Source organism: Egretta garzetta, unplaced genomic scaffold (genome assembly GCF_000687185.1).
Source record: "Egretta garzetta isolate BGI_Z169 unplaced genomic scaffold, ASM68718v1 scaffold190, whole genome shotgun sequence".
Classification (NCBI taxonomy): Eukaryota; Metazoa; Chordata; class Aves; order Pelecaniformes; family Ardeidae; genus Egretta; species Egretta garzetta.
In genome coordinates, this window is record NW_009258272.1 from 113,696 (window position 1) to 119,574 (window position 5,879).

Below are 5,879 nucleotides of genomic sequence, written 5' to 3' on the forward strand. Positions count from 1 at the left end.
AGGCCAATACATCCAGGTGAGTCCCCGCAGACCTGGACGACATCCCCTTCTCTGCAACCATTCCACAGAGACATTGGACCAGCCCTTCGGCGGGCGAGCACCAGAGCATCCCTGTGGGCTCCGGCCGAAATGTCGGCGAGGGGAGCCAGCGCGTCTCACCTCCCGCAAGCCCAGGGGATGCAAGCGCTGTGCTGGGCAGGGACTCGCCCCGGCAGAAACCAGATCTGGGCCGCTCCAGAACCAAAAATAACCTGCCAGCTGCCTGGGAAGAGAGGAGAGCCAAGCGCGCACAGATCACGCACATGTCAGGAGGGGAGTCATCTGCACCCTTCTTCAGGGATAACGGGAGGAAGCATGGTTTTCGGTGCAATTCAATGGATAACAGCAGAGCAGTGGCGTAAAACAGCTTCCAGGTCTTTTTGGGCAGCAGAGCAGCAGACGGCTAATACCCCCAGGGCCCCGTCCTCCATCTGGGGAAGAGCTGCTGTGCCTGGGAGCCGCAGAGCACGCCAGTGCAGCTGTGTGGAGGAGCAGAGACCCCTGCTCGGTCCCTCCTCTCCTCCCCCAAGAGGCAGCAACAGCAGCAACCAGAGCTGCTGGGAGCCCGGAGAACTTGCAAACTCTTGCTAGGTGGGAGGGCGTTCTTCCACCTCCAGTTGCTCCAGCAGCAATTACCTAGAAATGCTCTCCCAGCCCGAGCAGGGGTGAGCGGTGCTCAGAGCAGGCTGGAGAAGCAGGAAGGAAAATCCAGATGTGCAAACGAGAGTAAGGAGGCACCAGGGTCTGTTCACATCTCATGCCAGCCTCCCGCCAGAGGCTCTTGGTGCAGTCACACCTTGTGTTTTCAAGGAGCAGTGAGAGCCCTGATCCTCATAGCTTTCGAGGAGGAGGATGAGGTAGAGCTTTTTGTCCCTTGAGTTAGCTGTGATGGCCACACAGAGCTCAGGAGCTATGGCAGCACAGAATCCAGAGCTGCCTTTGGGGTGAATGCAGACAGCCCTTCAGCAGACACAAGGTTACCATGGCCCACACGTGTGCCACCACAAATCACTACCAGGACCAGGGCATGGGATTAGGCTGAACTAGAGAAGCAGCAGGTAATGTTTCTGCATCAACCTACACTTTAAGGAGTCAGTTTTCCCTCATCTTTCCCAAACCTTCCAGTTTTCTTGCTTCTTCCCACCACCGAGACACTCACAAATGATGTGTTTCAGGACATGCCACCTCAGAGCAGGTCAACACCTGCCCCAAAACCCAGGCAAGGAGCAGAATGACCTGGTGCAAGTCACTCAACACCCCAACTTCATCAGCCTCCTGAAGGCATTGGCATTGCTCATCTCCAAACAGCGTTCCTGCAGCCCAAGGGAGGGCATTTGCAGGGCACACCTCGTGGAAAAGCTCTATAAAACAGGGCCGAGCCCTTGTCAGGTACAAGCTGACCTCAAGGGGAAGGCAGGAGCGTCTCCAGCCAGGCTTGGGAGGGGAGCTGGCAAGAGCAACATGAGGGTGCAGTGCTGCAGGATGCCAGCGCTCACGTTCAGCCGCCGCCTCCTGGGGTTGTGCATGGGATCAGAGCTGCTTTGCCTGAGCCAGTCTCCCTGGGCAGGAGGAGACAAGCAGGAGCTTGGTGCTCCTGGAGCCGACATCCTCCCTGCTCCGGCAGCAGAAGAATAAAGCAGCATCGAACAAGTCTTGGGCTGTCAGCTTCCCGGCACCCTCAGCAGTGCAGTCCATGCCAGCACAGTGCTCCTGCACCTCCTTTCCCCTCCTCGGCATCACTGTGTCTGCAGAGAAGGAGCGGCTCTGCTTCCCAGCCCAGGGGTAACAGCGGCTGGGGAGGGATGGAGCCAGTTCCTCCCCATTTCTCAGCCCCAGGTCGCTGCACCAGCCAGAGGGGAGTGTCTCCTTCCTGCTGCCCCGTCTCCTGGTGCAACCAGGGCCAGGGAGGAGGCCCCCACACGGGGCTGTCACTTCCCTGGAAAAGGCTCATCCACGGAGAGTGGAAGAGGAGTCTCCTGCTTACGAGGTGAAACCAGGGCACCCTGGCACTTTCCAGCTCCACCATCAGCTCCCCATGATGGTTTGGGTAGAGCTGCTTGGTCCAGGTCTTCCTGCCCCTTGCTGGAGGAGGGAAGGCACTGGCCCACCTCCCATACCCAGACTCTGCTCACTGTGCTTCATCAGGAGAGCCCACACACAGTTTTGCTCCAGACTCTTTGGTTGCCATCAATAAGTCTTCTGGGCAGGAGGTTTCAGAGCCTGGCACTGCTGGCTCTGCCCAACCAATCTTACCGGCACGGGGTAAAAAACCTTAACTTTGCTCTCCAATGTGGGTCCTCAAAGCACCCACGGGGGATTAAGACCTTGCTGCCCTGACCCTCAGCATCCCGAAGGACTGAGTGGTAACTCAGACACACAAAGAAAGCAGAAGCTCCACATTGGTGCTCTGCACCAACTAAAAGCCTTTTATTTCATTTCACTTGCTCTCTCATTTCAAGCTAGCCGCCAATACCTTGGGAAACACAGGCTAGAGAGACTTAGGATTTATTTTTGAGAGCTTAACATCCATTATGCTCTTAAAAAATTTATGCCCTTAAGCATCTCCATAGTGGCTGCTGAACACCCATTAAAAAAATTTCATCCATTGCTTAAGCCTGACAAGTCTCACCTTCGAGAGATACCCGTAAAGACCTGGCAAGACGCTCAGCTTGAGCCCTGGGCTCCTAAGACCTGACCATAGCACAAACTGCCCTGGGAAAGACATTATCCCCCCAAGAGAGCGAGACACCAGAGGTGAGGTTTATATCCTGGAGCAACCACTACGCGCTGACTTTGCTGCAGATGACCGTGGCAGGACAGCTTGATGTGTCAGTTGGAAATACAATTAACTTCGATGTGCAAGGGGATAAGGGAAGAACTGAGGTTCCTATGGATGCAGTTGCTTGGCTCTTAATTCCTCTAGCAACGCTAGCCTAGCGATGTTATCCACATTTCATTTCTACCCTTTCCAGAGTGGGAAAAGTTCCCTTCAGCCTTAGGAATGCCTGTGTGCATGGGAAAGCCACAACAGCGTGCAAAGTGGCACGGCACCAGGAGCTGTTTGCAGCCAGCTTCACCTCCAGGACCCCCAAGCCACAGCTCCCGCCACCTTGTCCAGCAGCTGCATTTCACACTTTGAGGCTTCTGCTCCAACATCAGAGCAGGAAGGGTCCAGGCTTGGTCTGTGTCCGAGCAGGACTGTGTCAGAAAGCAATCAGCTCAAGGGACACAGAGGAGTACACAGCTCAGTAGCCCCAGTGCAGGGATCCTCCATGGCACCTGCTGCAACACAATCATCGTAACACGTTAGGCAGCCGTGGGGCTGCTGGTACAAGGCTTCTGAATGGCGTACAAAGGATGAAAAAGGAAAAAGGAACAAGCAACAGAGGTAGACAGGTCTGCAGGGGAGCTTTCCTGTGCCCTCCTCCACCAGACAGCTTCACAGGTCCCCATACAGCCCGTGACACACACCCCCCTGCCCCAAATGCTGTATCAGGGCTTACACAGCCTCACAAGCGGGTCCCTGCTGGGCCAGGCATGGCACGCACACATACAGGAGCTGTTTGCAAGACAGCGAGCGTCAGCGTCGCAGCACCAAGGAGTGCAGGGAGTAAGTGACTGGACCACGGTCAGTCAGCGTGACTGCACGCTGAGCCCACAACGTGCACCACCTCAAACTGCCCCCAGAGAACAGCCAGGCACAGCAAGAGGTGTTAGACTGAGCCCCCACCCTGCCCCCTGCATCCACACAAGACAAATTTGTTTCCTCCTACACAATTGCCTCTCTTCACACCTCGCCGTAAAGGATGCACTGGTCACTCTGTGCACCTGCACGCTGCTGTAGGCTGATCGCAGAAGGACGAGGACCCCCCTAGGTTTCTTATTTCAGCATCCATGAGACAACAGGCTGGCTGCACCTGCAGCACAGAAACAGCATGGACTCCCTGTACCCTGGGTGCCGTGGGCTCCTTGCTGGATGCAGCAGCCGGCAGCTTGCCGCAGGCAGCCTTTCCGACTCCCTTTCTTCCTTCTGCACAGAAAAGAACCTGGTGCAGATTCTGTTGCAGCCCAGAAGGGCTTTTCTGCTGCCCTCAATGCACCCAGGTGGTGACAGCTGCATGGGTTGTGATCCAGCATCCGACCACACTGGTCCCTGCACGCAAGGCATCCAGGTCCTGGCACTGCAGGTCCCTTCACAGCCACAGGCTCTGATGGGCATCAGCCCTTCCACTCCCACTGTGCCACATATGTACCAGGGGCTTTCTGCTCCCCAGGGAGGAGTTCATCTGCTCTGGGTAAGAATTTCACTCAGACAACCCCAAATCCAAGCAAGACCAGCAGCTCTGCCTGCTGCCAGCCATGCTGGGCCAGGCACCGGGCTGGAAGCAGTATGGACACGAGCCTGAACTCGCAGCATGGACCAGCTGGAGCCCAGTTCCAGGCAGGATCAGGCGTGCCCAATACTCTCTCCAACACCTGCACCCAGGAGGGAAGAAGAATAGAGTGCAGCCCCTTGGCAGGCAAGCACCCAACCCCAGGGCTGCAATGAGGCTGAGCTGCACCCAACAGCCCAGGAGAGAAAGGCCAGGCCAGAGCACCAGGCTCAGCCCTGCCACCCAAGCCCTCCTGGGGCCGATGGCAACCCACGAGTGAGCTGCGGTGTGAGACTGCGGGGAGCACAGGCTGGCCTGGGCCATCTGCCCTGGAGCATCACCCAGCACCAGCCAGCTCAGCTGCTGGCTGCCTGCAGTATCACAGCCCTCCCCGCCTGTTGCGTTTTGGTGGTTATTCCTGCTTTTCCAGTCAGCAAGGTTCCTATGCTGCACTCCAGCAGCCCCTCTCCAGTGCATTTGCCTGCCAGAGGGATTTCATTCCCCTCCGCCAGGGCTCAGAGGGGCACAGAGGCAAGGACCCCCAGGACTGAGCAACAGGGACAAAGCAATTCAAAGCAGCTGGCCCACAGCTGGCTGGCTCTGCTGGGGCAGGTGTTTCACGGACACCATCATGGTCCCAACACAGGGTCGCTTGCTCAGCTGCAGCTCCCACCCCATGCCCAAGCCAGCCCCAGCTGCCCCATGGCAGGCAGGAGCTGCCAGGGGGCTGGATGCTTCACTGCCATCTCCCTCCAGGTTTGCACAAGCTGTCTAGAGGTAGCTGCTGGCAAGGGGCCAGGCAAGCCGCGGTGGCTTTGATGTGGGTGTCTGCTGGGCACATGCCAGGGCCAGGCCAGGGTGTTTGGCTGGAGGCACCGGGTGCCAGACTGAATTATGCCGGGGGGGAAGAAATCTCCGGGTCACGGCTCTGCCACAGCGGCATGAGAAATCTGCCTTGCTGCCCACGCCGTCGCTGCTCCCCGCTTCACTCCAGAGCTCTCTCGCTGTGGGGCTCACAAGCAGGGATGTCTCCCCTGCGAGGAAACAACCGCAGCACTGATTTTTCCATGGCACAGAGAGCACCGGATGGTTCAGCACCCACCTCCCAGCAGCACCAGGCTCTGGGGCACGTTGTGCTGGACGCAGGGGATGCTCTGGAGGCAATGCAGGACCAGAGGTGGTCCAGCATCACACATGCAGGCCGGCAGTGAGGCAGGCCCGCTGCTGTGCTAGGCTGCTGATGCCCAGGCACCGAAGGAGTTACTGAGCATGGGAGATGTCATTAATAACGAAGGCCATGCAAGTGATTTTTATCTTTAAAAAGCCCACAGCCCAGGTTGCGCGGCTCCGCTAGGGAGCTCGCTCGGGCACAGCCACTGCTCCTTTAAGGTATTTAACAACAAAGTGGGTGAACACGCTGGCTCCTCCCCGAGACTGTACATTCCCTCCGGGTCCCCCCGCCCCAGC